The 12,333-nt window shown below is 38.5% G+C and overlaps 1 pseudogene; it reads right to left on the reverse strand.

The window, feature by feature from the left end:
- Positions 1–2,772: 2,772 nt before the first annotated feature.
- Positions 2,773–10,235, reverse strand: LOC124281056 (annotated as a pseudogene).
- Positions 10,236–12,333: the final 2,098 nt, after the last annotated feature.

The raw sequence follows: 12,333 nt of genomic DNA on the forward strand, positions 1-12,333 counted from the left end.
GCTGTACAAAATACAAATATTCACAATAAATTAACATTATATACAGCTATTCAGCAACGACTATAAAACACTGACGCTCCAGAGATATGGCAAACAATGACTCAAAGGCATCAACATCTACACTTTCAAACAGAAATAATAAGATTTGTGTGAAGGAAATGAAATAAAACTACAGACATCTTTTATGTTAAAGTGGTATAGCATATTGATCATATATTGTGAAGATATATTGCAAAGTGAACATCAAGCATTATAAAACAAAAGCTGATCTGTCAGAATTAGACCACCAACAGATTTAACTGACTGAAAACAAAATGTGGAGAAAATCAAAGTTTTCTCATGTCAGAGAAATCAGATAGGGTTCTTTGCTGCATACATTGTTGAGTTTTATGACTCAGTTCAAAGATAGTTTATATGACACCTATGAAAGCTTTCTTTATAAGCCTAATAAAAATAACGAGATGTGAAGTTAGTTGATCTGTCATGGCAGATTGATATTGCCATAACATACAGACTTCAATTATTGTTTTTCATTAACTAGTTTTAAGTAGCCTTATCTATGGAGCCATGTAAAGAAAGTTGTAACAACTCTGGTTTTATATTGTTATTAAGTACACAATATGTTCACTGAAGGTGATGATGCTCTGACATATTAGGATGGTTTAATATCAAATTACATTCAGGATGAAACTTTAACATCCCACTGCCCATAGACAACCATGAAGGATAGTCAAGAGGTGATGACACACTCTTCTCTGCTTGATTGTCATTTGGAGTGAAATAAGGGTGAATAAAAAGCAATATAAATGTATAGTACATCATCAGTCAACAGGAAGATGCTTCAACACAGTTTAATCTGGTCCCCAGATGCTTCAACACAGGTTAATCTGGTCCCCAGATGCTTCAACACAGGTTAATCTGGTCCCCAGATGAACATTCCACCCAAGAGTGGGGGAATGCTACATTTTCAAAAGCATCTGGAAAGGGAGATGTTTATCATTTTGATGTGAAGTTTACATGATAAAGAGCTTTTAAATTGGGTAAGGGGCCAATTACACAACACAAAACTGACATTGCAAACTCTGACGTTCACACAGTTTGGCCCTCCCACTATGAAGATTCATACCCACATAAAGCCACAAAAAATGAATATTCTTAAACATTGTTGGTTTACATAGTTTTCATAAATTATGACACATCAATCCATACAGTTCCTATTCACTGAAAGATGCATCTGTCTGTGCCTCCACTTCTATAAACGATGATGACTTCAAAAATGATGCAATTCATACAACACACTTATGCAGCATGACTATTTTTCCAACAGAAGTTCACTTACTGTGACAATTGTCTAGTTATCATGATGAAACAAGAACAAAGCCCTAACAGTGGTGCGTGGTAATATGGCACTGCGGTAACATTTTTACACTGACAAACACGAGCACGTCAAGCACTATCAGAAACAATGTTTACACCTGCAACAGCTTGGTACAAATGTACAAGATTTCATTTCCTATTCACTGAAAGATGCATCTGTCTGTGCCTCCACTTCTATAAACGACGATGACTTCAAAAATGATGCAATTCATATAACACACTTATGCAGCATGACTATTTTTCCAACAGAAGTTCACTTACTGTGACAATTGTCTAGTTATCATGATGAAACAAGAACAAAGCCTTAACAGTGGTGCGTGGTAATATGGCACTGCGGTAACATTTTTACACTGACAAACACGAGCACGTCAAGCACTATCAGAAACAATGTTTACACCTGCAACAGCTTGGTACAAATGTACAAGATTTGACTCAATATAGTTACACAATATCATAAAGCACCATAAGAAAAGTCAGACATGTGATTCCTGCCATTCTGTGTGGAAGAAACACTCTGATTACTGTGGGCAGTTTACTGCAAACCCTGATTTGGTTGTTTACCAAACCCTGGAGAGCTGTTTACAACAGATCCATGAGAGCTGTTTACAACAGATCCATGAGAGCTGATCCACCAACTGAACTGTTACAACAGATCCATGAGAGCCCAGTCCATGAGAGCAGTTACAACAGACCTGTATGAGAGCAGTTTACAACACCCATGAGCTGTTTGCATGAGAGTTGATCCAATGGACATCAGATTTCATTTCATGTCTTTTCATGTCTGATTTTGAAGTAAATTCAGAGAAACCTTGTCCTTTCTTATGGACTTCTAATCCACCGGAATGCAGAGAGAAAGGAGACCAGCTTGCACAGAATCTAAATTAAGTCTTAACTTAACAACATGAGGAGATAGCATGCATCATCTAAATAAGATTATTTTGATTTGTTTTGTAAAAGCAATCTGCATTTGATTTAACTACACTGCTCACCATCTACAAGAGAGTTTCAGTAGCATTCATAACACACAGAAGTAAGAAAGAGCTGGCATTCACCTCTGTAATGAACCCTCACCAGGTATGAAGAGGGCAGACCAAGGATCATTACCAGGTTGAAAACCAAAAACCAGCAGTTCCTGGTGAACAAGGGACATAACTCTTCAAAGTATCAGCTGCATGTGAGTCCATCCACCCTCCATACAGACTAGTTTGATGCTGGCATGCTTAATATTAACACACAACATCGTTTAAGGGGTTACATTTTCCAAAATTTAGACCAGGCTCATTCACTGACAAATTGAGATAGTGAAATGCTTGCATTAGTTTACGTCAATCCAAATTGTTCAAAACCTGTGTATATGTCAAATAACATCATCTACTGGTCCCTGCTGACACACACGGTCATGTGTGGTGAGTTATTGGTGGGTATCATTAAGCTATCGTGGGTGTTATGGGAGTTTAGACGATTGCATCATTTCACAGCAAACATGTAGAATATGAAATGATGGAATTCATGACAAAGTCCACTAGCCATTTTGTAACAGAGAATTCATTCCCTCTGGTAATTCATCCGTTAGAATAATGCCCTTCGGTTATTGTTTCCATTCGGACAACGTCATCTGAATTATCTATTCCATGCCTAGGCAAGAGAATCGTACACTTAGTATATATTTTTCCAACCCAGAAACATTTACAGGCGGAATGAATTATCCTTTACAATTTCCCCAGACCCATGGGCTGTGATCACATGTCTGACAGTTGACTGACAGCGTCTATTTCTTCCTCATATCAGCGACAACGACTTCCTTGTTCTCCAAGATCTTCACATGGGGACTGGACTGAAAACACGAAACAGTGAGTGAGTTGGGTTTAAATCCACTTCTTAAGTATTTAATATGTCACTGTATGCCAGATTAGAGGGTACTGAAAGCCTGGAACAATGTAGTTCTTTGACGTTTAATGACATTCGACACTCGAGCTAGAGTACGGAGCTGACAAATCTAAAAACAATCGATGCAAATCCGGGATTCAAACCCACAATCGATGGTATCTGGCACTCCTACAGGGTAATTACAGCAGAAAACTGCTCAGCATGTAACTATCAGCTAAGTCATTAATTTAAGTTTAAACTAAATAAGCTGAAATAAATGTCTGAACATAAAGGGTACTCTCCACCCTAAAAAAAGCAACTGCATGCATGAAAATAATTGAAATTATTGTCTTGAATGAACTTATTGTTACTATTTACTTGTCTAAAAATATACCCCTGAAGTAGATATGTAGATAAACTTTTATAAAAGATAAAAACCGAGCATTTCTGGATAAATGCAATGTTTTATACTTACCTGATGTTACACAGTGCTCAAGCTTCACTACCTTAACCTAACAGACAGCACTTTAATAGACAGACAGTAGAAAACAGACTGATATCTATGTCGTGCTACCCCAGAGTTATCTACCTTGGCTGTGCAACCTCATATTCCTCAAATTCGGACCATAGTCCTGCCGTCACTTGTGTGCTGATGTAAGCTTCCCAACCTTATGGTGAAGCCTCTATGTATAGATACAGGTCATAAATCGGCTGTTTTAAAGTAGTTCTTCCACAGATGTTCGACTTGACAGTATACAACATATGATTGGAACTTTCTGTCAGGTTAAGGCAGGGCAGGTAAAGCACTGTGTAACGTAAGGTAAGGTAAGGTAAGACTTGGAGGAATAACACCATTAAACTACAGTGCCAATAACAATTCTGTCAGGGCTGGTCAGACTTCACACATTCAATCTGACCACAATAATAGGACAAGCATATATCTTGAATCCCGTGAAGATCCAGGTTAGAATTGATCTTCAGTAACCCATGCTTGTCGTAAGAGGCATCTAAGTGGATCGAGTGGTCAGGCTCACTGATTTGGTTGACACATGTCATCGTATCCAAGCATAGATGCTCATGCTGTTGATCATTGGATTGTCTGGTCCAGACGCGACTATTTACAGACTGCCGCCATGTAGATGGAATATTGCAGAGTGTGGCATAAAACTAAACTCACTCACTCACTCACTATATCAAGTTCATCTGGGTAAAGGAGACTAAGTTCATGGCATCAAGTGGAGCAGGGAGACTTCATATTCAAACACTACATGACAAGACATTGCTCCTACCAACTTACTTCAAACAGTGGAGGCTCTTTGGTGTGATAGTGGAAGCCTGGTTGACTGCAGCTCCCTATTTCTGCGATGCCACGGTCATTTGTCAGCCGAAATATACCTGTTCTGTAACCACAAATATAAACTAGGTTCAACCACAAAAATACAAACAAAGTGAGTGTTTATGGTTTTACACTGTATTAGCAAAATTCCAGCAATATCCTAGCAGAGAACACCTGAAATGAGCTTCACATATTGTACCCATGTGGGGAATCGAACCAGGATCCTCAGTGTGACGAGCTGACGGACGCTGTAAACCATTAGGCCACCCCACTTACTCATTATATTTTGGGGAGCACACAATGGCGATGGCCTCAGGCAGCATGATCTGGTATGGGTAGTGACTGTGTAGATCAACACTGGACAGGAAAGCTGTTTGTGTTGGATGGGTCTGTAAATTAGGAAGATTCAATGAATGTTTGTACAGAGCTTTCAGTAACATTCCAACAATATCACAGGAGAGGACACCTGAACTGAATCCATAGTATGTCAAGGAGGTCCTCTTGCTTAGAGCATACCATTCAGAATTTGAAGTTAACTATAGTAATTTGAACAAATCTAAGTTTTAAACTTCTTTAAGAAGTATATACTAAATGCTAATTGCACATTTGTAGAAATTTCTTATAATATCTACCACAAATTTTTACCTTATGCATTTACCTTATTACCACAAATTTGTACCTTATTTGTTATTGACCTACCATATGGTGTTACTTAAATGATGTATTTGCTTGTCTGACCTACAGGTCTGTATCTCTGTTTCTGCCACCATAGACTACCTACATGTATCCAGCCGAGAGGTTGATGAGGTTGTATTTGTCTTGGTAGTCAATGAGGTCGATCTCGTTCTCCATGTCGCAGCTGTCTGGCGTGCCGTGCTGCTGGGGGATGAACAGGTGGGTCACATGGAACTGGTTCTGGGCCTGGAGTCAAACAACATCTAATATTATATCGGCCCTCCCCAATTTATATCTGCCACGGCTTACTTTTTCAAACAAAACCTAGGAGTCGATTTTGATCCTTCACATAAACATCTTTGACTAGCATTAACTAGGACTTAATTGGACACATTTGGCTGACTGGCAGGATGTCACTGACATACAGGCCAATATTGATATTCAAGGCAGTTTTAAATCCAGCTCACTCACTCATTAATTCAATCTGAAGTTCCTTACCAGAGTCCCAAACAGTATGCCTAATGTTTCGGTCTTCTTGTCAGTGTTGCTTTGAGCCATCTCAATGAACTTCCTCATGAGGTCTGTGGGTACTGTGATCTCCCTCAGACCTCCTGCCCACCCCACCTCCAATACTGGTGAAGTGGTCAAAGGTCATGACAGAGGGCTTGGTGCTTCTATCGACTGAAGGGGATTACTTGACCTGAAACAGGGTTCGTGATTCAGTAGAGGAGGCACATTAGAGACATTCTGTACAGAACCGCATCTGGGACTTGTGCTAACTTCGCCCAGATCTGCTTGTGGTGGTGGTGTTGTTGTTGTTGTTGTTGTTGTTAATACCTCACTCAATCTTCCAACTATATGACAGCAATTTAAAAACATTTTAAAAGTCTGGGCAAGATATCCAGTGATTGACGTCACAAGCATCAATCCAGCGCAATTGGGATATCATGTTCTCGGGCATCAACCACATCAGTGTTACAACAAACATGGTCTGAACTGGACATGTCTCCCCAAGAGGGGGCAAGAATAAGATGCAGGGATTTATATTCTTACCCAGAATCCCCAACAGTTGGTCTGTATAGATGCATCTTTCTACATGTGTTTTCACAATTACTGAGATGAAATAACGTTGAGAGAAGGGTACTAACTGAACCTAAGGTCTGTCATCACTGGTGATTGAGTGATTAAGGATAGTTTTCCTCACACTTTTAGCATTATTCCAGCAAAATCATGCAGTATCAGGGAACACCAGAAATGGGCTTCATACACTATGACAGGGCGTAGGAAGGGTAGCCTAGTGGTTAAAGCGTTCGCTCATCACGTGAAGACCAGGGTTCGATTCTCCCACATGGGTACAATGTGTGAAGCCCATTTCTGGTGTCCCCACGTGATATTGCTGGAATATTGCTAAGAAGCGGCATAAACCATACTCACTCACTCACCTCACTCATACACTATGACGAGAAAACACTTTATATGATGGTCCTCAAGACACTTGGCATTACCTGTATGCCACATGGACTGATGAATGAATACTGGACAGCCACTTCAAGAAACCATGCATCTTGTTAGCCAGTTGGTTTATGGATATTTTATGTCCGTTTTTCTTTACTTCTTTCTGCAAGCTTACATCATCATCATGACCTATAACGGGTAGAACTAAATGCTCTTCTTCGTTGCCCCTAAAATCACTGACTTTGATTTCTTGCATGGTCGAAATGAAAGTATTGAATGAAACAGATAGAATGAAATTATATCTCACTTATTGAAAACAAACCATCTACACATCTTACTCATTATCACTGATTGCCATCTTCTTCAGTTCTCTGTCGGGTATACCCGGTACTAGACGAAGGTCCCACAATCTAATCGTGATGAAGGCGTGGGCAGAAGGCAGGGTGGTGGATGCAACCCCGGGACTACTGATGTCATTCTCAAGCCAAACTGACTGTCCAGTCCAGGATCTGTTGCCGGTACTATTGTCGGGTACTGTTGCCACGGCCAACCCTGGGCTGCTGCCGGTCCTGATCCCTGTGCACCGAATTTCGTAGCTCTGTAATCGCTCCTCCTGTTCCCGTAGCTGTGCTTTTTCATCAGCTTCCTTTGGCCTTGAGTGCTTTGATGGCTGCCTGCTCCTGCCTGCACTCGTTCCTCCTCCCTCCTCTCCTGAGTTGGGCCTCCTGTCCAACGCTTCCTGTCGCCACTGCAACACAGACCATGGTTTAAGCGAACTTTAGGATACAATGGATAACACCTGTTTATCACCTTTTCCTATTTAGTTCATTTATTTACATGTTTGTGTTCCAAGGATACCTGTCATTATTTCGCAGGGAGATAACTTTACACTGGTGTAATAGTCACTTTTTACTTATAACATCTATAAGGAACCAAACCAGGGCAATTGTTTTTCTTTATCAAAACCTACCCATCAAAGCCAAACTTGGCCAGATGGCCCCAAAGGTACTCCTCTGTCTGCCCAGCATACATGGTGATGTTTCATGTCCACCACCTATGTGTGGCTATCCTCCTTCACTCAACAGACATGAAGAAGTACTCTAACATTAAACCAAACTTTCTATGTGTATCCTCTAGATACAAAATCTACATCATAGTAGCTTCATAATAATACTATTGGTATAACGGCTGTGTACGTGCCTTTACAGCAGCCTGCCTTTTCCCTCTCCTGGGCAGTGTATCTCTGCCTTCAATTTACTCTTGATTTCTTCCGCAGGAAGAAACACATGCTTCAGTTTCTGTAAAAAGTATGACAACACAATTTGTTCATTTCAGGAACTGGATCCAGCTTCAAAATGTTTACTGTGACTTGTTGTATTTCCTCTTTATGACAAAATGGGGATTGTGACGCTGGAACATAGCAAAACCAATTTGCTTGAGGTTGACAGATAATATATAGCAAAACAAAACATAAAAACAGCTGCATTTGTGTCATTTTCTAGGTGAGGCTGAATACTTCTTGAACGTCCCTCATAGGGAGTGAATTTGGGGATTATTTTCAGTCTGCAAAATGACAGCTGTATCACAGCCACATGAAAATAATCCAAGTCAACCAGACTAACCATTGTTTGATATGATCAACATCCTTCACTGTAAAAGTATGATCTTGAACAAGGGAGGTAATTATAAGGATATAATCTCTTTATTACAACAAGATTGGACAGATGGGTGGATAATGACAGGCAGACTTGAAATGACTAGTTTCAAGTGAATTTATGCCTTACACCGTTTTAATTCCACAAGAGTTCTGTGTAGAGCAGACTTGTAATCTGGATGTCTAGGTAACTTCTCTATAAATAATCTGTAAAGCACATTGAAAATACATCAATTAAGTAAACCTTTAAAAGGATTACAACATATTTATTGTTTGTAATGACATATCAGAGCTAAGTCTGTCCAATTCACTGATGCAGGGGCTGAGATGAGGGCATACACAGTGTGTATAACACATGCAGACAATAAGTTTTCATCATTGTCCCAACATTTAACAATCTTTAGCATCACAGAAAATACAAAGGAAATTGTAATCATCAGTAAAATTTCTTTTCCTGTTAATTCACATGCTAAAGCTACATTGTACACTTCTTAACTGCATAATTTACGGGACCAAAATAAATCTTTTTCTCAAAACATGTGAGGTGAGGTGAAATTGGGTTTAACGTTGTACTTGAGAACTCAAAACATGTAGTCAAGGAGGGTGGTGCACATCATATTAAAGTGTACACTATACAGAAGAACATAGAGTAGCCTGCATACTGACTGGGACGGTACAACTTCAGGATGTCACAGGATGTCACTTGATGATTACACAACCAATTTGAAACTAAAGTGATATTGATGCTTTCATATGGAACCGGGTTTTTTTTCAAGAGAAAATATTTTATAACAAAATGGTCAACAAACTATACATGAAATACACCGGGTTAGTATCTGACAGTATTCGACCTAAATGACTGAGTGAGTGGCACTATATGACCATGCACTACAACTGTCCTTGCACAGCATCAACAGTGATCAGCCATCAAATCACTGTTTCAAATAAGCACAGTGTGGTTATGTGTATTGACACCTCTAATTGTATCTACAGACCACAATTAGAATTGAGATAATTCCTGATTCATGAGTGAATTTTTGATGATTTACTTTGCTCACAGGATCATGCGGCTACACAGGCTGGAGAGACAAACCAATTCGTCTGTGAGTGCCCGTACAACAATGGAGTCACACTCACGTTGCGTACTTGGAGTACAGGATAAAGGCACTCGCAGGTTCCCTCATCCAAGTATATATTTGCCATTCTGATCATCTCTCGACCTGAGCGAAGTTAGAGTTTGGGTGATATTGCCTTGTCCACATCGACCTTGGGCCATAATCACAGAGAAGCTCGGACACGAGCTGCTGGTTAAGTGGATGTGTATTGTGAACATCTGTACGCCATCAGCTTCTATTAGTGAACAGACATATACATGTTGGAAATACTTAAAGGGACATATCTGGATCACCTCAGATGCCAATATTCAGCCCCAAGTCTGCAACAAAAGTTAGTTACCAATTCAAAACCAGAAATAGGAAATTTCCAACTCCTCATACATGTATTTGTGTAATGCTATTGTTTGTAGATGTTAGGGCAGGAACGGCCAATGAACCAAATTTTCCACCTAGGTACCCACCCCTATTACCCTAACCCTGCCAGGATACCTGGTATGTTAATTCCTGACATCAAATTTGTAAGAAATACAGCAATATTAACTTCAGCTTGGAGGCTAAACTTTCATGTTTTTCAATATTTTAACCATGTATTATATTCAAATAAGTGTGACTGTAAGTATGTCTAAATCTTCAAAGACAATACACCTTTTAATAATGAAAGAATAACATATTACATTGTTTTAATTTATTAGTCACATGATCATACTTGGGTCGAGGTATTGACCGGCGGGGAACCAGGGTTCAGCATTATTACCATGATTACCCACCCATCCCAGGTATCCAGGTTACCATCAAGCCCTAGTAGAGGTCATTTGTATATTACTGGTTACAGGATCAGTGATGATACCTGTGTTTCACTCAGTTTAAGAAAAGAAAGAATTTCTTTTGTAAATTGAAATCTTGAACATAAAATTTATTTACAATAAAACCCTGTACTTTTCTTCCCCAAATAATGGAAAACAACCCCAGACAGTATCAATTTATAGCCAGTGGAACAGTTTATGCAAATTTTCCACTCATATTCACTATTCAGGCATCTGTGTAAAATATTTTGGTATAAACAGCTGAAAGTTGAAACTATTGTTTTAATATGTTAATTATCTTTGAATGTAAAATAAAAGCACATTTATCATGGTGGTGGCATCAGGTCTGGCTTACAATGGATGGGCCACAAATTAGTCAAAACTTGGCAACATTAACTTTAAATATTCGTCCTTGCCCCAAACTGAAATATTACCACAGTTACCTCGACTATGTTTGGAATATTCATCTTTTGCCCATCAGCAAATGCAAACCAGTTGGATAGGAGAGATGGTAATGTGAATATTATTATTAAATACATTTGTCATCACAGGAAATCTGCAAAACACTGGAACTTTTGAACAGAAAATATTATTTTTGCAAAAAATAAACTTTAAAATTGACTTGAAAATATTTGGAATATGGTCAAAGTTTTGACAAATAAATTAACAATGCCTTCAACAAACAATAGGTCACTACAATCATTTGTTAACAATTAAATATGTTGGTATGTTACAAGACTACAATTCACAGAAAGAATGCAACATACTTTATAGGGGATCTGCCATTACCATACATACACTATACACCATAATAACATAAAAGAAACCAGCATGCCAATGGTAATGTCAATGAACAGTGTTAGACACAAAATATTTATCTCAACACAGCCTAAACAAGTTGAACAACAAGTTTCATTTTCATCATGTTTTGTTATAGATAAAACTAGTACTAATGAGAGAGAATGTATAAGTCCATGACCCAAAATGCATACCAGTTGTTTACTGACAATTGTGTACTGTACAAGAAAAGGTCATACAATGATGAGTGTTTATCAAAGAGACACTGAAAGACACTGAAAACACTACAAAAGCAGCAAATCTACTATATTTGAAAAATAGCAGTTAATGAGACATGCTAAAACATAACTGATGGTAACCATTCTGATGATTAGTACAAACTAACAATGGAAACATTGCTTAGGAGTTAACAACATCATGAGCCAAATGTGGGGTTGTAATGTCAACATCAGGGAAATACTGATAGACGTTGTGCAATAAAGATATTTTACCAAATAACATAAAATAACAGGCCGATTTAAAAGCAAGAACACCTACAAATATTTGTTCACATATTTCCACGAGCACCATCAACACCAGGTCAAATATGTTTTCTGTCAGCTACGTATAAATCCTACCCCTAAAATCTCTGAACTTGTGAAACCTATTAAATGGTTCTCAGTACAAGCAAGCAGGTAATGTGTGACACTGGCAAGCTGTTCAAGCATAAAAGCATTACTCCACGTAGAGTCATTTTCTAAAGAAATCATATGAGGGATGACAGTGAAACAGCTGCGGACTGCCGGACAAAATCCAGCTGTGTTCATCGAAAATATGACATCACCAAAATACCAATCGGTTCTAAAATTAAATATATGAAATACCTCTAAAGTATTATACCGATGTCACTGGGTGACACGTCTGAATTTCTCTTTCACCTCAAAGCGTAAATTCGATAAAAGCCTTCTCGGTTCATGTAAACACGGCAGCCATCTTGAACTTTAATACTTCAGGACAGACAACGTGGTGTCCTAATAAATGGCTTGTTCATAATTAGAGCTTTGTGAATTCATATCATGATATCGATTTGATAATAAACCAAATATATTACAATTATTTATGTAATAATTTGTTTTAAAATTGAATATGACAGTGAATAATGGTTGAAAAACTTATATCAGCCGGTACCTCACGTAAAATATTCTTCATCCGATATTTTATTTGCCTATAAAATTTAGTTACACAAGCCAGTTTGACAAACTGTAGCTTAAGGAA

This window comes from Haliotis rubra, unplaced genomic scaffold, assembly GCF_003918875.1.
Source record: "Haliotis rubra isolate DU_JTF1 unplaced genomic scaffold, ASM391887v1 Scf279, whole genome shotgun sequence".
NCBI lineage: Eukaryota > Metazoa > Mollusca > Gastropoda > Lepetellida > Haliotidae > Haliotis > Haliotis rubra.